A 23,207-nucleotide genomic window follows, 5' to 3' on the forward strand; every position below is an offset into this window, starting at 1 on the left:
GGCTTAGGCAAGGATTTCATGACCAAGAACCCAAAAGCAAATGCAATAAAAACAAAGATAAATAGCTGGGACTTAATTAAACTAAAGAGCTTTGCATGGCAAAAGGAGCAGTCAACAGAGTGAACAGACAACCCACTGAGTGGGAGAAAATCTTTGCAATCTGTACATCTGACAAAGAACTAATATCCGGAATCTATGATTAACTCAAACAAATTAACAAGAGAAAAAAAGAAAAACAATCCCGGCCGGGCGCGGTGGCTCAAGCCTGTAATCCCAGCACTTTGGGAGGCCGAGAAGGGCGGATCACGAGGTCAGGAGTTCGAGACCATCCTGGCTAACACGGTGAAACCCCGTCTCTACTAAAAATACAAAAAACTAGCCGGGCGAGGTGGCAGGCGCCTGTAGTCCCAGCTACTCGGGAGGCTGAGGCAGGAGAATGGCGTAAAACCCGGGAGGCGGAGCTTGCAGTGAGCTGAGATCGGGCCACTGCACTCCAGCCCGGGCGAAAGAGCAAGACTCCGTCTCAAAAAAAAAAAAAAAAAAAAAAAAAAGAAAAACAATCCCATCAAAATGTGGGCTAAGGACATGAATAGACAATTCACAAAAGAAGATATACAAATGACCAACAAGCATTTGAAAAAATGCTCAACATCACTCATGATCAGGGAAATGCAAATCAAAACCACAACGTGATACTACCTTACTTCTGCAAGAATGGCCATAATAAAAAAATCTACACTTCTACACTGCTAGTGGGAATGTAAACTAGAATAACCACTATGAAAAACAGTGGAGATTCCTTAAAAAACTAAAAGTAGAACTACCATTTGATCCAGCAATCCCACTACTGGATATCTAACAGAGAAAAGAAGTCATTATACGAAAAAGACACTTGCACATGCATGTTTATAGCAGCACAATTCACAATTGCAAAATCATGGAACCAATTCACATACCCATCAATCAATGAGTGGATAAAGAACTTTGGTATATATATCAAAGATATATAAATTGTGATATATATATCATATATAATATGTATCCTACATCTCCTATATATCATATATCACATATATCCTATATATCATATATCACATACATATCATATATCAATATCATAGATATATGATGGAATACTACTCAGCCATAAAAAGGAATGAATGACTTTCAAAGCAACCTGGATGGGATCTGAGAGTATTTTTCTAAGTGAAGTGACTCAGGAATGAAAAACCGAACATCGTATGTTCTCACTCATAAGTGGGAGCTAAACTATGAGGCTGCAAAAGCATAAGAATGACACAGTAGACTTTGGGGACTCAGGGGGAAAGGGTGGGAAGGGAGTGAGGGATAAAATACTATGAATCGGCCGGGCGCAGTGGCTCAAGCCTGTAATCCCAGCACTTTGGGAGGCCGAGACGGGCGGATCATGAGGTCAGGAGATCGAGACCATCCTGGCTAACACGGTGAAACCCCGTCTCTACTAAAAACTACAAAAAACTAGCCGGGCGAGGTGGCGGGCGCCTGTAGTCCCAGCTACCCGGGAGGCTGAGGCAGGAGAATGGTGTGAACCCGGGAGGCGGAGCTTGCAGTGAGCTGAGATCCGGCCACAGCACTCCAGCCTGGGTGACAGAGCCAGACTCCATCTCAAAAAAAAAAAAAAAAAAAAAAAACTATGAATCGAGTTCGGTGTATACTGCTTGGGTGATGGGCACACCAAAATCTCACAAATCACCACTAAAGAACTTACTCGTGTAACCAAATATCACCTGTTCCCAAAATCTTTGGAAATAAAAAATTTAAAAAAGAAAGAAAGAAAATAAAGCTTGCACATATTTTAACACACCATGGGGCCAGGCACGGTGGCTTATGCCTGTAATTCCAGCATTTTGGGAGGCTGAGGCAGGCAGATCACTCAAGATCAGGAGTACAAGTCCAGCCTCACCAACCCAGCGAAACCGCGTCTCTGCTAAAAACACAAAAATTAGCCAGGCATGGTGGTGCATACCTGTAATCCCAGCTACTCAGCGGGCTGAGGTAGGAGAATCACTTGACCCCATCAGGTGGAAGTAGCAGTGAGCCAAGATGGCGCCACTGCACTCCAGCCTGGGCAACAGAGCAAAATTCTGTCTCAAACAAACAAACAAACAAACAAAAAATCCACCATGGTGCATGGGGTGGGAGCCTAGAGGGGCAGGGAAACTTTGGAGGGAAGAGAGCTGGCTACTTCTTTTTTTTTTTTTTTGAGACGGAGTCTCGCTCTGTCGCCCAGGCTGGAGTGCAGTGGCCGGATCTCAGCTTACTGCACGCTCTGCCTCCTGGGTTCACGCCATTCTCCTGCCTCAGCCTCCCAAGTAGCTGGGACTACAGGCGCCTGCCACCTCGCCCGGCTAGTTTTTTGTATTTTTTAGTAGAGACGGGGTTTCACCGTGTTAGCCAGGATGGTCTCGATCTCCTGACCTCGTGATCCGCCCGTCTCGGCCTCCCAAAGTGCTGGGATTACAGGCTTGAGCCACCACTCCGGCCTACAGCAGCTATCTTATACCCTCTCCTGCCACTGGGGAGCAGACAACATGAATCTTTGTTTCACAGTTCTGAAAGCTGGAAATCTGAGATCAAGGTGTGGGCAGGGTTGGTTTCTTCTCAGGGCTGTAGGGAAGAATCTGTTCTATGCTTCTCCCCTAGCTTCTGCGGGATTGCTGCCCATCTTTGGTATTCCTTGGCTTGTAGACCTCTGCCTTCATGGCATTCTCTCTGTGTATGTGACTGTGTCCAAATTTCCCCTGTTTGTAAGGACATCAGTCATCTTGAATTGGAGGCTCACCCTACTCCACTATGACTTCATCGTAACTTAAATCTGCAGTTACCCTGTTTTCAAATAAGGTCACATTCTGAGTTATGGGGGTTAGGGCTTCAACATGTAAATTTTTTTTAGGAGAGGAACACAGTTTAACTCATAAAGGTAGCTAAAAAAAAAGTTGGGGGAATAGCCGGGTGCGGTGGCTCAAGCCTGTAATCCCAGCACTTTGGGAGGTCGAGATGGGCGGATCACGAGGTCAGGAGATCGAGACCATCCTGGCTAACACGGTGAAACCCCGTCTCTACTAAAAAATACAAAAAACTAGCCGGGCGCCTGTAGTCCCAGCTACTCGAGAGGCTGAGGCAGGAGAATGGCGTAAAGCCGGGAGGCGGAGCTTGCATTGAGCTGAGATCTGGCCACTGTACTCCAGCCTGGGCGGCAGAGCGAGACTCTGTCTCCAAAAATAAAAATAAAAAAATAAAAAATAAAAAAATAAAAAAATTGGGGGAACTTGTGTCACAAGCAAGGATTTGAACTTCGAGAATTTTGGCTTGTCCATTTAAAAGATAACCATTTTTTTCCCCTGTAAAATCAACAGAGTAATTTCTAAGTGTTAGTCAAAATCATAACTTATGCAAAGGAACTCTAGGGATATTGACAAAACTGGAAGGGTAGATATCTCTAGCCGACTGGAGATCAATATGAGCCAAGAGGAAACTTTACAAATTCAGGGGAATATTCAGGTAAATATTTGGTCTCGGTTGTTCACTGTCTATTTACACTGCCTTAAGCTGGTGCTTTTGGCAGACTTAGTGCCCTGAGATTTCAACAGTGAACCTTCACAACTATGACTGAGAAGCATGCTAAGACTAATGAGACTATTTTAAATAACTCTTTAGGCTGGGCGTGGTGGCTCACACCTATATCCAGCAATTTGGGGGGCCAAGGCAGGCAGATTGCTTGAGCCCAGGAGTTCCAGACCAGCCTGCGCAATGTGGCAAAACAGTCTCTACTAAAAATACAAAAATGAGCCAGGCGTGGTGGCACCCGCCTGTAGTCTCAGCTACTCAGCAGGCTAAGGAGGGAGGATTGCTTCAGCCTGAAAGATCAAGGCTGCAGTAAGCTGAGATTGCGCCATCGCACTCCAGCCTGGGCGACAGAGTAAGACCCTGAATCGAAATACAATAAAAAATAAAATAAAATAGAACAAAACTGTTGAAAACAATGAGACTATTTAACACAAACTGTACAGGATGCATTCTCCCCTGCCTCCCCATCACTCTTTCTCTCTCCCTCTTATTAAAAAAAAAATGTTTAAATGTTTAACTGTGGTAAAATAGACATAACATAAAATGTATCATCTTACCCTATTTTTTAAGTGTAGAGTTCAATATTACTAAGGATATTCACACTGTTGTGCAACCAATCTCCAGAGCTTTATTATCTTGCAAACCTGAAATTCGACTCTCCTTAAACACCAACTCGCCATTTCCCTCTCCCTCCAGCCCCTGGCAACAACCATTGTACTTTCTATTTCTATGAATTTGGCTTGTCTAGATACCTCATGTAAGTATAGTAATACAATATTTCTCTCTTTTTGTAACTGGTTTATTTCACTCAGCTTAATGTCCTCAAGGTTCATCCATGTTATAACGTGTCAGAATTTCCTTTCTTTTTCAAGCTGAATAATATGCACATTTTGTTTATCCATTCATCTGTCAAAGGACATTTGGGTTGCTGTTGTGAATAATGCTGCTATGAACATTGCTGTACAAATATATCGTCAAGATCCTGCTTTCAATTCTTTTGGATAAATACCCAAAAACAGGATTGCTGAATCATATGGTAATTCTTTTTTAATTTTTTGAAGAGCTGCCATACTATTCCAATGTTTTTAAATTGCGATCTACTCATTGCTCAGTTAGAAAGATAGAAAGCAAGAAGGTGGCTGTTTCTCAATATATAAATCACATAAAACCCAAGGAAGTAAGCTTGTCATCAGTAGAATCAAGAGATTTTTAAAGAACTCTGATATCTAAAGTAAATGTAGGAGCATGCTTTATGCTGTTTTCCTGGGAAGTGGAGAAGAAAAAGCAATTGCTGACTAAGCTGAGTGAGGAGCTAAGTATTTTCTACTGGGAAATATTTATCTGTTTGATGCAGTTGCAAGTTCTGGGGAGTGTCCTTGTTAGAAAACAGCTGATAATTCCAGGAAAACTTGGAAGAATCACCATGGTGATGAAGAGTGACCCAATTAAAGTATAAAGCCTATTGTGAGTTGAACTTTAAAAGATATTTGTATAAAAGTTTCTCTTTCATGTTGCATTGGACGTAAAATATGATATAAGGTAACATTATTATTATTATCTCCATTCCTCCTGCTGCCTGATGGACTGAGGGGGACCCTAGGACACCTTTAGAGCCTGGTCCTGACTTGACTACTCCTTAGCTACATGACTTTGACAGGCCACTCAACCTCTGCAGTCTCAGAGGGTTGATCTAAAGAGCCTCTAAAGTCTCATTAGTATGTGGGTTTACTTCTATGGGTATATAATTGTTTTGGCTCCTTTTTGTTTATTACTCATTTTCTCTAGAACTTGACTACTGAGCAAAATCACCACATCAGACACAGTGGAGGAGGAAATAAGCCAAGATGTGCTAATGGACAAACACAATAGCAAAGTCCATGTGCTAAAGCTCCTTCTCCTTATTGCTTTTCTTCGACCTCAGGAGCATGGGGTTGAGTAAATCATACTTGTGAGTTTATGCATCCTTTCATCATTAGGCTGGATTAAGGCCTCTCTCTGTTTAATTTTACTATATTATTTTCTTTTCTTTTCTTTTTCTTTTGCGGGGCGAACAGAGTCTCACTATATTGCCCAGGCTGGAGTGCAATGGCACAATCTCAGCTCATTGCAACCTCTGCCTCCTGGGTTCAAGCAATTCTCCTGCCTCAGCCTCCTGAGTAGATGAGATTATGGGTGTGCGCTACCATGCCCAGCTAAATTTTGTATTTTTAGTAGAGATGGGGTTTCACTCTATTGGCCAGGCTTGTCTCCAACTCCTGACCTCGTGATCCATCCACCTTGGCCTCCCAAAGTGCTGACCTGGCCTAATTTTACACCGGACCTGGCCTAATTTTACTATATTATTTTCTTCTCCTTCATTTCCCATCCCCTTTCCCACTTCCAGGTGCTGTGCTTGTGGTATAAATGGACTATCTTATTTAATTCTAATGACAACACTGGAGTAGACAATGTAGACAATGCTGTCATCCCCATTTTACATATGGAGAAACTGAGGCTTAAGGAGGCTAAAGGGAAGAGGCAGAATATCAAACTAACCAGACAGATCCAGAATCCACACTCCTAAACACCACAGAAGCTAATCAAGAAAACTGATTTAAAATACAACTTGTCTCTAAGCTATTCTGAATTGTCTGTAGGACACCTCTCCCCCATTATTCAAAGGAAATATTAACAAATCTATTTTGAGGCGCTTTGTTTCTCTTCACCCATATTTGCAGGACATTATCACCAGAGACAGTTTCAAAAAACTGGGATGATAGTCTCTTTGGATTTCCGTTTCCTCTGTTCCATTTCTTTTGCAAAATTTGAAGCTGTAATTGTCAACTTGTGCCTTGTCTCTATTGCTTGCTGGGGACATAATTGAAATGATGTAAAACAGCATTTCCCCTCCTTAAACAGAACGCCTGTCCACTCCCATCATACTCTTTCTTCATCTCATTTATAAGAAGAAGATTGTTGATAGGCAGAATATGCTACTGAAGTGACGTTTCTCCCCTATGGGAGAGAAACATGAATAGGGCAGAGATTTATTTTTTTTTTTTTTTTTTTGAGACGGAGTCTTGCTCTTTCGCCCAGGCTGGAGTGCAGTGGCCGGATCTCAGCTCACTGCAAGCTCCGCCTCCCGGGTTCCCGCCATTCTCCTGCCTCAGCCTCCCGAGTAGCTGGGACTACAGGCGCCCGCCACCTCGCCCGGCTAGTTTTTTGTATTTTTAGTAGAGACGGGGTTTCACCGTGTTAGCCAGGATGGTCTCGATCTCCTGACCTCGTGATCCGCCTGTCTCGGCCTCCCAAAGTGCTGGGATTACAGGCTTGAGCCACCGCGCCCGGCCTAGGGCAGAGATTTATAACAGGATGAGGTGTGTGCCACCTTCAAGGTAAAGCCACACGAATTGATGGTTACCTAAAGGGATGGCCATTCCTGGTAGTCTTAGCACAACTTAATATGTGATGGGACAAGATTGTTAGCATTAACTGCATTTTGTTTGTGAACCCTGGTGGGAGGGGAGGAAAACTCTCAGGGGAGATGCAGAGATAGGAGTGGTAAAGGGCTTGTTTGACTAGGAGAGTTCTTTCCAGGGAGCTCTGAGGATGGATTACCAGGATGGGGAGGTCAGATCATAGAGAGAGGGACCATACTGGAAATTAATAATAATAATAATGTTGTGGATGATGATAATAATATCAGTCTCTACTGAAGGCTTACTGTGTGTCAGATGCTGGATTATATTACTTTATATTCATTATCTTTAGTCTTCTTAACAACTTTAGATCGATACTATTATGGGGACCTGAAATAGATATTATTATAATCTCTATTTTACAGTGGAAGTAACTGAGGCTTACAGAGGTTAAATCACGTAGCCAGGTCAAGATCACGTAGCCAGCAACAACTCATTGGTCCATGCTTTTACCAGCACACTCACAGAGCCAGTGAGCTTTCGATGCAAGGAATAAGGTGAGGAGAGAATGGGAAAATGCCTTTTGAAGGGGATAATTGAAAGGGCCACAGTGGGATTGTGTGAAGGGCCCAGGTTTGATCGCGTGGTTCAGAGTTTGACTCAAATAGGAAGAAAGAAAACATCAGGTTGGTCCCTTTGGGTGAGAGATGGGGTGAAACTGCTTAAAGAATCCGGACCAGAGCCACACCCTGCCTTTAGAATCATCTCTTCACTATTTTCCACCCAATTTTAAGGCCATGTTGTTATATAAGTTGGTTATGACAGCCAGAGACAATTTTCTGCTTGAAACAATTAGTCATATTTTAGGTTGGATAGGTTTGACTGAGTAAATCTTTCTTCAAGTGAGCATTTTATTAATTATAGAAAGGGCTTGGAAAGACATCCTTTCAAATAACAGAATCAAACCCTTTCTCTAGAATCCCTAAGCCTTACTGGATCTTGCACAAAAATCATATACCATCCCACAGCTAAATTCATTTAGAATCCCACCAGAACATTCTAATGCAATTTTTATGAAGTGTCTTTTATTTTGTACTTGCTTACTCACTTGCTTACTCTGTAACAAATGAGTCATTGATTTTCAAAAAATTTTAAATGTATCCAGAGGGTTTTTTTTTCCTGTTTTTGTTTTGAACAGCCATTCAGAAGCCAAAACCAGTAACCCTAAGTTCTTCTAGCTGCTTTGCTGTAAAGATAGCTTTCCTCTGAATTGATCGTAGTGGTTGCTTTGAGAAGAACGAACCACTTTCTTATTTTAAACAATTTTATTATATTTTATTTTAAGTTCCAGGATACACGTGCAGTACATGCGGGTTTGTTACATAGGTAAACGTGTGCCATGGTGGTTTGCTGTACCTATCAGCCCATCACCTAGGTATTAAGCCCTGCGTGTGTTAGCTATTTATCCTGATGCTCTCCTGCTACAGGCCCCAGTGTGTGTTGTTCCCCTCCCTGTGTCCACGCGTTCTCATTGAAGAATGAACAACTTTCAACCAGCCAAATTGCTGAGATGTGAAAGGAGTACTTTACAATTCTTTCTAAAATGTTATCCAGCAATTATGTTTTAATATTTGTGTGTTATGTTCGGGGAAGGCCTGAAAACAATAATAAAAGTGGAACTGTAGGGACAATCCCAGCTTTCTTTGTGATCATGAGGTATTCTAATCTAGAGTTCCTTTGGGAGCCTTTCTTTGTGAGTTTAAGTAGGAAAGCCGACGGGAGCCTCACTATGCAGTTGTGGTCGGGTACAGTAATCCCCCGATGACTAGTCAAAGACAGATTCACTCGATGCCAATGTTTTTTTCTATCATTCAAGAGTGGCCAAGGAGACCAAAGGTGGGAGTCAGAATTCACTAGCGTTTTCAACAAAGCATTCCAATAAATTAAAAACACAAACAACTTTTGTTAGAATTAAGTGTTTGGTAATGCTGGTTGGTTACAGCGCCCTCATGTGTCTCAGCATGGTAGTGTCATTTTAGGGCTTTCCAAGGGCAAGAGACACTCTTCTAACCACTAGACCAATGCTATTGAACGGAGTCCTTTTCCTCCAAGTTTGTTTCTAGGGTCACAAATAGACTTCTTTCTTCTTTCGGTGTTAGTTTGAATCTCCAGTGTGATTATAATTTTTATTAGAAGCTGTAAACATAAACTCTCTCATTTTCCACAGTCTGTTTCTGTGCATGCTTGATAAATGCTTGCTGAATTTGAGCTCATTTAAATGTCAATTCCTCCCAAAAAGTGAAAATAGCCCAAATACCCCACTGGGGAATCAATGAACAAATTGTGGCACATCCATACAATAGAATACTACTTAGTAATAAAAAGGGAAAGAACTAACTGATATGCAGCAACAAAAGGTTGTAAATCATAAGGTTCTACTTATGTGACATTTTGGAATCAGATAGATATCAGATCAGCAGCAGCCACAGGGCTGGGGAAATATGGGGGGATTGGTTGCAAAGGGGTATTAGGAAACTTTTCGGGGAGATGGAAATGTTCTTTATCTTACTTGATGTTGGTGACTACATACATTAGTCAGAACTTATCAAACTGGCAATAGTGGTATGATGATGAATACAGCTGCTTTCCAAAACTCGTGGAATTGTGCACTGAAAAAGGGTAAAATTCACTGTATGTAAATCATACCTCAGTAAGCCTCATAAAAACTTTCAATTCCTTAAAAAATTATCATAGATTTCTTCCAGAGTGCTAAACACCAACCCCTCTGGACTGGCTTCCTTTTCTTTGCCTATCTGAAAGAGACGCCACGATTGAACTCTTAGAATCTGCAAGTTCCAGCCCAATTCAAAGTCTCAATGGGGCCAGACTGCATTCCAAACAGTCTGCTCCCCGCCTCTGCCCTTATACCAGAGACGGGCGTATGCAGTGACACAGTCTCTGTAGCGTTTGGATACTGAAAAGGAAAATATCAAAGTTCCAGGCCAGTGCTAGCCCTGCCACCAACAAGCACAAGTCCCTTGAGGAGAAATGAGATCTGGGCCCTGAAGGCAAATTCATACTGTCAGTTTGCTGGCTCTCCTCCGTGAAGGACAACAACCACGGTTCCTGGGCAGAAGCTGTGCTTTGCACAGATCATTTATTAACCACTTGACTGAATGTTCTGCCCCAGGCAGTGCCCAATATCTGACTCTGGAAAACAGCTTTGGTTCCCACAGCTCCCAAGATGTTCTACCTACCCTCATTCCCTATGATGGTAACCTACAAATGTTGATACAGGCCGGTGGTTCTTAAACTTCACTGGGTTCAGGAATCACCTAAGGAGTGTATTTTCTAAATGTCAGTTCCCAGTCTTCACTTGCACTCTGAGATTCTAGTGTAATAAGCCTGGGAGAAGTTTCTGGAAATTCCATTTTAGAAAAGCACCTCCGGTGATTCTGATGCAGGAGGTCTAAGGCTCATACTTTAAAATATGATGGGCCGGGCGCGGTGGCTCAAGCCTGTAATCCCAGCACTTTGGGAGGCCGAGACGGGCGGATCACGAGGTCAGGAGATCGAGACCATCCTGGCTAACATGGTGAAACCCCGTCTCTACTAAAAATACAAAAAACTAGCCGGGCGAGGTGGCGGGCGCCTGTAGTCCCAGCTACTCGGGAGGCTGAGGCAGGAGAATGGCGTGAACCCGGGAGGCGGAGCTTGCAGTGAGCGGAGATTGCGCCACTGCACTCCAGTCTGGGCGACAGAGCGAGACTCTGCCTCAAAAATAAATAAATAAATAAATAAATAAATAAAAATAAAAAAAATAAAATATGATGATCTGAGGCCTGGAAAAATTCATATACCATCTAGGCTTTTGTTTTCACTTGAAATAGTTGAAAAATTAATTCATTGGAAACATCTGACCTATCAAGTGGTTGAGTAACACAGTGATTAACAGTGGGGCTCTGGAGTGGGGTTCCTGAGTTCAAAGTCCACATATACCTTTTATTATCCATGAGGCTTTAGACAGGTTACTTAATCTCTTCACAGCATGTATGTAAGAGGAAGTAGGATCAAATGAGCTAACACTTACAAAGCACTCAGAGTAACTGCCAGTAAGCATTAGATAAACATCATTATTATTCTGTCCAGATCAATAAAGACTGAAGGGAATATTGCAAACCATGAACAAAGAAAGATACTTCAAAGGGCTTTTCATTGAAAGCTTGGACATCTCTAAATACTTCAAATGGTAGAGGGAAACGTAGCCACTTTATGTACGCCAAGTTTCCTACATTCCACATTTCTTTGCCCTGTTTTACATATTAAAAATATAAGCTGAACAAATATGCAAGCTGAACTTAGCAGTAACCCTTTTCTTTGATTAAGGAGCTTATGACAACTCACATATCTCAGCTTGCTCATCTTTATAAGTTATCCATAATATTGGGTGCTTCTGAAAGATGCAAATCAGAATCGTGTGTAGAGCTTTTGGAAAGAACAAATTTTGAGTCAGTAGAGACTGGGGTGGGGCCTAGGGAATGTGAATTTCTAAAAAGCTCTCTCCATGATTTGACTGTACATTCCAGGTAGAGAACTACCATTACAGGTGAAAGCTGGGATAATGTACCTTGCTTGAAAATGGAAGAAACAGAGACAAAACATGTTAAATACTTTGCCCCAATGTCATTCAGCAAATCATTTGCAGCGGCAGGAGTTGGATTTTTGTCAGTAATTCCAGGGGCCACTATATTAGTACTTTCCGTTATGGCTTATACAGTGTAAGCTCTTTGTATAGGGTAGGTTAAGCATAGTAAATTTTTACTTCCTCATTTGCTTATGAAATAATATTCTGATCTGAGTATGTAGGAACTTCAGAACTGCTGATCTGGGATTCTGAATTCCTTTCAGATTCTACCTCTTACCCTCTTAGCCACATATCCCCATTTACTGATTATCTCCATTAAATCCCTGGAAGTGTAAAGGAGAGATGGCTCATGCAGTGCTTGGATCAAATCCCTGTGGGAAACAAGATCATGTGCTTGAGGATTGTTCTTCCCCATTCTTGTAGCATAAGGACCACAGCTTCATCATGATCAAATCTGAGATAAATTAGTACATAAATCCAGGAAAATGAGGATTGCATAAGATCATGAATCTAAGAATATTATCTTATAAATTACTGACTCATAAATGACTGGGGCATGAATCACACGAATATCAAAAAAGCCATTCTAGTGGCTGAAGGCAGTGGCATTTTGGTGGCCTCTACACTGGGTTGAGATTTTTGTGGATTCCCTTCTCATCTTGGGAAATATGTGCAACCTATGAAGTCCCTTAGAAGCCATTTTCCTTAATGTATTATCAGAGAAGAAAATCTGTTAAAGTCTGTCATGGGGAGGAGGGTGGCCACCAATCAAGTGAAATCATTCTGCTGAACTTGAGCCAGGGAACCAAATTGGGGCAGTATCATTTTGCATGCAAGATGGCCCAGCAGGCTGGAATCCCTGCCTGCAGACCTTCACACATCACCAACTTCTTGCTAATAAAACAGACCCCATTATTTAGTTACTTCTTGGCATCCACTGGCTGCTTCCCTTTCAGACTTTCTGTTGCCCATATTTCAATATCCTGCCTTTGCATTCTCCTCCTGCTCTTGTTAAAATACTGTTTCTTTCTTTTTCTTTTCTTCTTCTTCTTTAAAAGAAAAAAAAATCCCTTTTAATCAGATAGCTCCTGCTGGCATGAGCCGTCAGAAGTATTCATTTCAGTGGACTGTGGCCTTATGCTGCATTACCTTGGCAACAAGATTTAGAGGCAAAGCCCTGGCCTTGAACTTGTCAGAGTCTCCAACAACGTGAACTCAGCACATACTACTCTCTAGCATATCAAGTTGTCATGCCAACCCCTAACAATAAAACCCATCTCTGTCTTCTAGGGTTTTAATTCAATAACTTTTCAAATTGGTTCCTTCTGTAATTCAATTGGTCTGGAAATGTAATATATAAACGTGCGCGTGTGTGTGTGTGCATGCTATGTTTAACCAGTCACTAATGGCCTTCCACTAAAAGACTGGAGATTGGAAATGCAATATAGGTCAAAAGTTCATCAAAAAGCAAAGAGAACCAGTGCTGGATCTTACAAAAGAAGCCTGAAAATTTGGAAATCCTGACAAAGAGATAACTAAACGAAGCCTCAAGAGCTGACTTCTGCCCTCAGATTTATGCACATGACTTCCATTGACACCTGTGCATAGCACATTTGATACTCAGAGTAGCTGTTCCCCCGTACATATTTAGAACTCCTTTAGTTTTGAATACACAACCAACTTCTATTTCTTAAAAGCATTCCTATTTTTTGGCCGGGCGCGATGGCTCAAGCCTGTAATCCCAGCACTTTGGGAGGCCGAGACGGGCAGATCACGAGGTCAGGAGATCGAGACCATCCTGGCTAACACGGTGAAACCCCGTCTCTACTAAAAATACAAAAAAAAAAAAAAAAAAAAAAAACTAGCCGGCGAGGTGGCGGGCGCCTGTAGTCCCAGCTACTCCAGAGGCTGAGGCAGGAGAATGGCGTGAACCCGGGAGGCGGAGCTTGCAGTGAGCTGAGATCCGGCCACTGCACTCCAGCCCCGGCGACAGAGCACGACTCCGTCTCAAAAAAAAAAAAAAAAAGCATTCCTATTTTTATATTTACATTTCATTTTCCTCTAAACCAGAAAGCTCTATAAGAATATAAGAACCTGTCCCCTTTGAAAGACTCTTAATCTTCTAAGGAGATTCAAACAGGGATTGCATGGAGTCTAGGGGCTGGAAGTAACCTGGGCTCAGGGTTTCTCAAACTTGTGTGTTTCAATGCCTGCCTATCCTTGTGCCAACTCTGTGATTATTTGCTCATTGTTTTTCTCCTTTAATTGACATGTTTTAATAAATTTAGAGAGGGAACTTTATATCATTGGTCTGATACTCTGCTTTTTAGACCCTCTGCCTCTAGGGGCATAGTTCTCTCTTAGTTTTCAATAATTAACACGTATAGGGTTGTCAGTATGCTAGTTGATGACCACTAAAAATACTTTTTGTGTACTAACTCGTTTAATCTTCACAAACATCACAGCAAACCTTTGAAGCAGGTAATTATTTTTATCATCACAGCTTCACAGAGGAGGAAACAAAGATACAGAGAAGTTAGGCAGCATATCCACAGTCCCACAGCTAGTATAAGTAAGGACTGAGTTTCAAACCCTGCAGCCTAGTTCTAGAGTCTCAACTCAGAATACTGCTTTACTGGATTCTGGCTGATTGTGTGAACCTGTCTGCAAAGTTTTATGCAGGAAGCATTGATTACCTAAAATTGCAAATTTCTTGAAGGCAGAGACCGTCTTTAATACTTCCATCTCTCTCTTAGTACCTACTTGAGTATGTTTCACATAATAGTTGCTTAGAAATATGCTCAGCTTGTGAAAGAGTGATCTGGGAGAATCCTAGAATACCAAATTCAAGGCCACTTTTAAAAATCTAGTTTTGTATAAGTTAGAATGAAAGGGGCTATCTTCACCTCTAAACCACACATATATAAGTTCTTCTGTGGAACAAATTCATTGATGTTAAAGGCCATGTTTGGTGGTGTGATGGATATTTTCTGTTGGCATCCCCTACCCCGGCCCAACCCAGAGACACTTTCCACCCTTCCCCACTGTGCCCTCTGCCCTGGGCACCTGACCTTTACCAACTGCATCAACTGGACTTTCTTGCTTTCTGGCTTTGCATTGGGTTGGGAGGCACTGGCTGGAGAATGAGAGAAAGGTTGGACTATTTATTCCTGTAGCTCACTCTTTGCCAAGGCACAGTTTGGTAATGCTTTCTTCTACCTAAGACCATTGGTTCTACTGCATAGCCCTCTCCTACAGCTATAGCTCTTGCTGGTATGGAAACAACTTCCTGCTGGTACTAGTTCCAGGGCACTTCACTATTCCTTATTGGTGTCCTCCTATAAGTCTAACTGAACTTTTATTAATAGTCTCTTCAATAAATGTATCATTTGTCTCCTGACAGGATCCTGGCTTTTAACACTTGTCATCTGGCCAAGTGCTTCTCAAATATTAATGGACATGAGAATCACTTACAGATCTTGTTAATATCCAGATTCTTATTCAGAGGAGTGGGGTGGGATCTGAAATTCTACATTTCTAACAAGCTCCCAGGTTAATGGATGCTCCATAGGTCACACTTTTGGTAACAGTGATCTAGTAGATGGTCTCTAGTTGTCACTGGACAGGTGTTTTAAGTTGAATTAAAGAATGGCTAAATGAATGCCTTCGATGCAATGCTGCATTCAAGGAAGCCACACCTTCATGCCACACCTATCCTGTAATAACTTACCCCTGAGGTCCACAACAAGGCTGCAGCAGACCCATCTGGTCACACCATAAAGTTCACAGCTGCTTGGACACCTGTATCTTTGCTTTTCTCATTGGCACAGCCACCCTGGTGATTCTCATCATTTTCAGTTAATACTGTTTATTAAAAACAGCAACTACCATATCTAACTTCCTAGAATTGAATTCACACACACAGGTATTTTTTTCTTCAGAGGTGAAAGCAAAACTCATTATTTTCAACATCAGAATCGATTGCCCCTGAGGGACAATCCTTGCTAAGTGAAAGGCGGGAGAAAAATTCATGGCTTGCCAAATAGTAAGCTGTATTTGCTCAGATTCTGTATAGTCTTGTACAAACAGGCTCTATGTGCAAAGGCAAAGTTAAACTCCAAGGGATCATTCAAAATAAGACCCAGTTCATGGCAAACTCCACCTACCTGTGCTTGTAAGCAAATCAAGCTGTCGGGAGATCTGAATTCCCTTTTACGTTTAGCTGACCAACATACGATTTTTGAAGACAAACTAAGTGCCAGATACTACATCTCTTTGTAGGACATGATTATGTAAAAAGTAAAATGTTATTAATTTCAAATGTAAATATACTGAATATTGTGATAATTCAGGCAGATGCTGACCTGTATTTGACTATTTCACTAATCATGCAAAAAAGATTTACCATGCCAATCAATAGGTCAACAAGTTGCAAAAAACTACTTAAGACAACTGAGCGCGGTGGCTCATGCCTGTAATCCCAGCACTCTGGGAGGCCAAGGCGGGCGGATCACGAGGTCAGGAGATTGAGACCATCCTAGCTAACACTGTGAAACCCCGTCTCTATAAAGATACAAAGAATTAGCCGGGTGTAGTGGCGGGCACCTGTAGTCCCAGCTACTCGGGAGGCTGAGGCAGGAGAATGGTGTGAACCCGGGAGGCAGAGCTTGCAATGAGCCAAGATCGCACCACTGCACTACAGCCTGGGCAACGAGCGAGACTCTGTCTCAAAAAAAAAAAAAAAAAAGCTACTTAAGAGAATAAATGATTTTCAAGACCTCTCAAGTGGTCTTGAAAGGTACATTTAGGGTTTTTGTTTTTTTTGTTTTTTAATCCCGGCCCTTGGGAGGCTGAGGCAGGAGGTTTCCTTGAGGCTAGTTCAAGACCAACCTGGGCAACAAAGGAAGACCTCCATTCTGAGATTACAGGAATGAGCCACCGTATTTGGCCCCACATTTAGGTTTTGAGAACAGAGACACTAGTTGATTGATTAATAATGTTGATTGTTGTGCTAATTAAAAAACATTCTTCTACATGTAATGTGATATTCCAGATTGCATCCTGGAACAGGAAACTGAAATATGGATAAAAATCAAATGTGGAGTTTAGTCTGTAGTAATGTACCAAAGTTGGCTTCTGAGTTTTGGCAAACGTACCATGGTAATATTAAGATGCTAACATTAAAAAAAAAATCTGAGTGAAAGGTATATGCTAACTCTCTGGGCTAGCTATGCAAATTTTCTGTAGCTGTAAAATTATTCCAAAATTTAAAAGTTTATTAAAAATTCTTACACATTCATAAAATGTGAATCTCCAACAATCCCTACTAACAACAATAGAAACTACTTAGTGAAAGATACCCTACTTGGCACAATGCCAAGTGCCTTATACATTTGTTCACAACAACATTATGAAGTAGGTATGTATGGTTTTTTTTTTTTTTTGAGATGGAGTCTGGTTCTTTGCCCAGGCTGGAGTGCAGTGGCACAATCTCAGGTCACCGCAACCTCCGCCATCCAGGTTCAAGCGATTTTCCTGCCTCAGCCTCGTGAGTAGCTGGAATCAAAGGCATGCGCCACCACGCCCAGCTAATTTTTGTATTTTTAGTAGAGACGGGGTTTCACCATATTGGCCAGGCTGGTCTCCAACTCCTGACCTCAAGTGATTCTCCCGCCTCGGCCTCCCACAGTGCTGGGATTACAGACGTGAGCCACCGCGCCTGGCCGGGAAGGTTATTATCTTCAATTTGCAGATAAGGAAACTATAGCTCCCAGTGATAAAGTGCCCAAAGACACACAGATACTAATTAATCGATAGAGTTAGGATGTGACAAGGCCTGTCTAACCCTAAAGCCTGGGCTCTCAGCAGTTCCACAGCTACACTGTCTTGCCTCTTCTAGCTTGAGTTTCTCTGTAAGAAAGAGTCATCACTTATGCAGATTGGCCCTCACCTTTCTTCTGAATTGGTGAAACATGTGAACCCACTTGTTTGCACTATACCTTTAAGTAAACCGCAGCATTATTTTGAAATAACGAAGCTTAATAGAAGGGCAAATCCCTCACATTTCTGCGTTGTTAAATTGGGCCTCAGTTCTCCAGAAGGAGGGGGCGGGGAGAGACCTCTCTTCCAAGGAATGCTCTCAGAGCTAAGCAACTGGCCCTTTCCCCTTGGCTTCTCTTATTTTGCCCATCATGTGTTGGGATGCTGGGCCTGATGCCCAGGATTCTCCCAGAACTTTCCAGTTGGGCTTTGGCCGTAGATGGCTTACTCAGAAATGGAAAAAGGTAGCATGCTACAGCACAGTGCGTGGTTCAGGGTCAAGACAGCCAATTCTTTATGCAGAAAGAGAGCTGGATCCCTTGATTGAAGAGGTCCTGGAACGCTCTCTATCCTGCTGGTGCAGCAAGGCTCCTGTGATCACCTAATTTGTGTTAAATGCAGCACACTGTCACGGGCACACGGTCTGGATTCAAAGTTCCTCAAAGTTTTGCTCAGATACACCCTTAGCACATTCCACGTGTCTCTGCAGCCCACCTGGGGTTTGGCTCACTTTAACTCATTATTCATTCATTTGTAAAGGGACAAAAATTATTACCCAGCAGGGTTCCCACCCTTTCCACCCCGCTGTTGACAGCCAAAGAGGATTGTGTATTTGTGAATTGTTTCTGCCCTCTGAGAAGGATTCTGTCTTCTAGACCAATGGTTCTTTGGGCTTTCTTGGGATAGAATCAGAGAGGAAGTGGGGAGAGGAGGAAGATGTGAACGAACTAGCGAGAAAGAGTCTTTGGAGAAGATTGGTGGGCGGCTGCTTTCGTGAGAGAAGCACAAGAACAGCCGCAGAATATGAGTGGAGTCCTTGAGAAAGAAGTGAGGCTTAAAGAAATATCCCTCTTCCCGGTAGAATCCCTCCACGGTGTTCAGAAAATGCAGATAAAGGAACAGAAAGATCTTCTTTTTGCTTGCCAGACAGTATTTCTTTGACTAAGAACGCCTGCCTGCTCCCAGACTGAAGCACACAGTGCAGAGCTTCAACAAGGATGCACGTGTTCAGCTCTGATCTCTGCCCATAACACTCCGCTGAGCTCTGTGGCTGAATCTTCCTACTGCCAAAGTCAATGAGCACTTCCAGTCCTTATCTAAACTCACCTCTCTGCAGCTCTTTTCCGTTGCCAGCTATCTTAGCCGCGCCCCACGTACTGATAATCCATCAAGTTCAAGGTTCCAGGTGCTTTCTATTCATTATTTATTCGCTCCTCACAACTTCAGGAAGGAGATTTTATTTCTCACGCCACCTTCAGTTTTGCTAAATGAGGAAACTGGCTCAGAGAAACCAGCAACTTATCTGAATTCTTGGAACTAGAAAATAACAGAACTAGAACTTAAGCTCAAACCCATTTGAGTCCGAAACCCTTTTACTATTTTTTAATAAGTAATTATGTATTATTATGATACTACATTATATTACAATAATATAATTTTAAAATTATTATTATTCATTGGTATTATGACACTGGCTTTAGCTTTCAGATTTCATGGACTAGAAAAAAAAGTAAAAACATTTTTGGGGCTCTGGTTTGGGGCTGCCAAATATGCGTGTATGTGTGTGATTTTGTGGGGGCGGTGTGTGTGTGTGCAGTCGTTAAGGCATTTTAAAAAATACTCAACTATAATATATCATCACTGTCATTTAATTTTTTTTTTTTTTTTTTTTTGAGGCGGAGTCTCGCTCTGTCGCCTGGACTGGAGTGCAGTGGCCGGATCTCAGCTCACTGCAAGCTCCATCTCCCAGGTTTACGCCATTCTCCTGCCTCAGCCTCCCGAGTAGCTGGGACTACAGGCGCCGCCACCTCGCCCGGCTAGTTTTTGTATTTTTAGTAGAGGCGGGGTTTCACCGTGTTAGCCAGGATGGTCTTGATCTCCTGACCTCGTGATCCGCCCGTCTCGGCCTCCCAAAGTGCTGGGATTACAGGCTTGAGCCACCGCGCCCGGCCCACTGTCATTTAATTTTATAAAATTCCCCAAATGGACTGATATAGAAGTACCTCCACAATATATTGTTAAGGAAGATGCTACCTGCTTAATTAGAAATGAGTTCTACAGATTGATCTCCTTGAATAAGCATTTTTTGAAGAAAAAGAAATCAGTAACTGTTTTGGGATGGGAAGGAGGCTTCCCACGTAGTCAAGGTAGGAGGCTTTTGAACATTCTAAATTTTGTGCAAGGGGTATCAGGTACTAACAATTCAAAAAATAAACACATAAATTGGGAATAAATCTCTAAAAGAAGAGCTATTTTAGGACCTCAAGGAATATATGGCTAAAATAATCACAAAATCATTTGAGTGAATTAACTTTATCCTTGTTTTTCCCCATTTTGACATGCTTTGGTGGGAAGCTGGTCAGGGCCTGACTGTAGCCTGCAGGCTGACCCTGCGTTAGGCCAGGTTCTCACTATCTGCCCCCTAAAAATACATGAAGGTGGTGTCCTAAAGCATTCCTGTGCACATAAACAGAGGCATCTCTTTTTGTGGTCCCTTCTAGGTACCCAAAACTCTAAACAAGTTTCCCAGTATTAGAGTATAAATAGAAGAGTTGGGCCTGGCTGGAGTCAGTGGCCTGGATTTGAGCAGTTCTCATCCCAATGCAAGTTCTTGAGCTTGGCTGTGCTTCAGAATCACCTGGTAGTTTGTTTAAATAGCATCTTCCTAGAGACTGTGTCAAACTCTGCATTTTGAACAAGTGTCCCACAGACTATTCTGAGAAATCTGAATAGCTCGGGCTGTATATCCTGTTAGACTGAGGATGATGACTAAGTTTTAATACTAATCCTAGAATTTCCTGGAGAAAAAGAGGCCCTCACATCAGTGACAGTCAAAAGTCAAACAGACCATTTCCCCTCCCCCCGCCACACCAGAGGTCAAACAGGATGTGTCTCAGATGGAGTCCGCTGATGCAAACAGGATCTGGAGAGAAATAGCAATTTTTCCTTTTCACTCTGAGTCTCACTCTGAGCAGTTCCGGAAACAGTCCTGATTAGAGCATAATTGATTTGGACTCTGCTAGCAGAGCAGCCAGGCACCTTCCCGCACTGAGCAGGCTGTGCGGTATCATCTGACTCTTTACTGCATTAAAAACAATGTGATATGACATGTGCTGGTCTCCTAACAACATTTGCAAACTCAGTAAGATTATAGAGTCAATGCCTGGGCCAACCATACTTTAGAGAAACAGCAGGACATTTCTACCCAGCCCCCAACAACAGCAAACAAACTGGAGACATTTTAGTTGCATAAATACGTACTGGTCACACAGGATTTGGGGTCTTTTGCTGGCCAGGAAATGATCATGTATTACTTTCAAAGCTGAATCAGTGATTCCAGTGTAAACAAGGATTCTAAACAGTTTGCTTTTTTGCTCTTCTCCATAGCACACATCATAGAGTGACTGTAATTCAAATTTATCAGGGATTGAAAAGACAAACCAAATAAACAAAAAACCCATCATACCAGAAGGCTGGGAGGAAATGAATTGAGTCAGAGAAGAATTCCAGCAGGGACTTTTTGGTCAGCGTGCTAGACTCCTTTCTTTCATGGAGTTGTTTCCTCTTTTTGCCCCAGTCTAAGTCAAGACCCCACTGAACTGCAAATGGGCCCCCAACCAGCAAAGTAATAACTGCTACTCTGAACCATCTCTTAGACGTACATCATAAATTCAACTGTCTGAATTTACTGTTTCCAAAATGAGGTGAACACAATCCAGTTATCTGGAGAAGTGAGAATACCAAATGTGCTAAACACATATTATCTGTGACTTTATAGGAAAGCACAGATATTCTGTCATAAAATATTCACATGTGTAAAACGCTTATTTATGCTTTATCTCCAAATGGCTTAATTCTGCTTTTTTTCCATTTCATTGTATTTTGTGTAGACCTAAAACAGGGATCTTTTATACTTTAAAAAAAAACCCTTAATATTTGGTTAGATCCTACTTTGGTTCTTTCTATGAGATAAAAATAAATACATCTTTGACAACTTTTATTTAAGCCTTTGTACTATGAAAATTTTTAAGCATCATATATGAAAGTACAGGAAATATTATAATGCTCTCCAAGCTCAAAGTTGCCAATTTTTTGGCCAATCCCCAGCCTCCATTCCCGGATTATTTTTAAGAAAATGCACAGTATCGTATCACTTCATCTGTAAATGTTCAATATGTAGCTCTAAAAGATAAAGATTCTTTTTTTTTTTTTTTTTTTTTGAGGCGGAGTCTCGCTCTGTTGCCCGGACTGGAGTGCAGTGGCCGGATCTCAGCTCACTGCAAGCTCCGCCTCCCAGGTTTACGCCATTCTCCTGCCTCAGCCTCCCGAGTAGCTGGGACTACAGGCGCCCGCCATCTCGCCCGGCTAGTTTTTTTGTATTTTTAGTAGAGACGGGGTTTCACCGTGTTAGCCAGGATGGTCTCGATCTCCTGACCTCGTGATCCGCCCGTCTCGGCCTCCCAAAGTGCTGGGATGACAGGCTTGAGCCACCGCGCCCGGCCTAAGATAAAGATTCTTTTAAAGACTGGCTGCGGTGGCTCAAGCCTGTCATCCCAGCACTTTGGGAGGCTGAAGTGGGTGGATCACTTGAGGCCAGGAGTTTCAGACCAGCCTGGCTAACATGGCGAAACCTCTTCTCTACTAAAAATAAAAAAAATTAGCTGGGCGTGGTGGTGCATGCCTGTAATCCCAGCCACTTGGGAGGCTGATGCAGGAGAATCGCTTGAACCCGGGAGGCGGAGGTTGCAGTGAGCTGAGATGGTGCACTGCACTCTAGCCTGGGCAAAAGAGCAAGACTCCATCTCAAAAAAAATTATTTAAAAAATATATACACATTACTATTCTTATACTAAAAAAAGTAACATTACTTCTTTAATATCAACAAGTATCCAGTCATCTACTGATTTTTAAGCAGAAACCTTACAGAAAAGCATGTTGATGAAAATCTAAGGATTCCTGAATTGCTACAGGAACTGTGTGATCTCTCCCCCACAATCCCCTCCAAGGCAGGGATGCTTAAGAATCAGATGCACAAAAGTTCTTTCAAGGACTTGAGACTGAACTCACGTGTCGAAACCTCCCCGGCTGCGGAGACTGGGTTGGACTCTCCAGCACTGTTGACTTTGGTCTGGATGTTTATCCATTCATTTTTCAGACCTCCAGTCGCTTGTTTATTTTGGCCATCCCTTTCCAGCCTGAGACTTCCCACACCCTGCCATCTGGCACCCTCTCTGGTTTCATTCCCACAGCCTCAGCTCCGAGCAGAAGCCTCAGCGGAAACAGATCCAGCAAAAGGTCCTGAGCGCTGGGTCCATGCTTCTGTGCCCAAGTCCTCCTGCAGAAGAGAAGGGGCAAAAGGAACTTTTGGAGGGGATCCTCAAGGTTCATTACCAAGAGAGTACAACTCTCTTTATTGCCGATCGATACATAGTCAATAAATATCTTAGTGCCTTGGTGAATGTTATCTCGTTGTGATAAGCTTAGAAATGAGGTGCAATGATGGATATCAATTGTCAGAA

General features: G+C 42.4%; 1 long non-coding RNA gene across 3 annotated transcripts in view; it reads left to right on the forward strand.

The window, feature by feature from the left end:
* LOC117067154 overlaps nucleotides 1-23,207 on the forward strand; it is a 60,001-nt gene that overhangs the window by 13,380 nt on the left and 23,414 nt on the right. Inside the window, exons 2-3 of one of the 3 annotated variants that reach the window (XR_004430637.1) lie at nucleotides 4,522-4,642; nucleotides 7,430-7,561. The exons of the other annotated variants lie outside the window; for them this stretch is intronic. This is a non-coding gene — a long non-coding RNA (uncharacterized LOC117067154). The remainder of the gene's footprint in view (nucleotides 1-4,521; nucleotides 4,643-7,429; nucleotides 7,562-23,207) is intronic. 3 annotated transcript variants of the gene reach the window in all.

The sequence above is a fragment of the Trachypithecus francoisi genome, unplaced genomic scaffold (assembly GCF_009764315.1).
Source record: "Trachypithecus francoisi isolate TF-2019V2 unplaced genomic scaffold, Tfra_2.0 Contig01579, whole genome shotgun sequence".
Lineage (NCBI taxonomy): Eukaryota > Metazoa > Chordata > Mammalia > Primates > Cercopithecidae > Trachypithecus > Trachypithecus francoisi.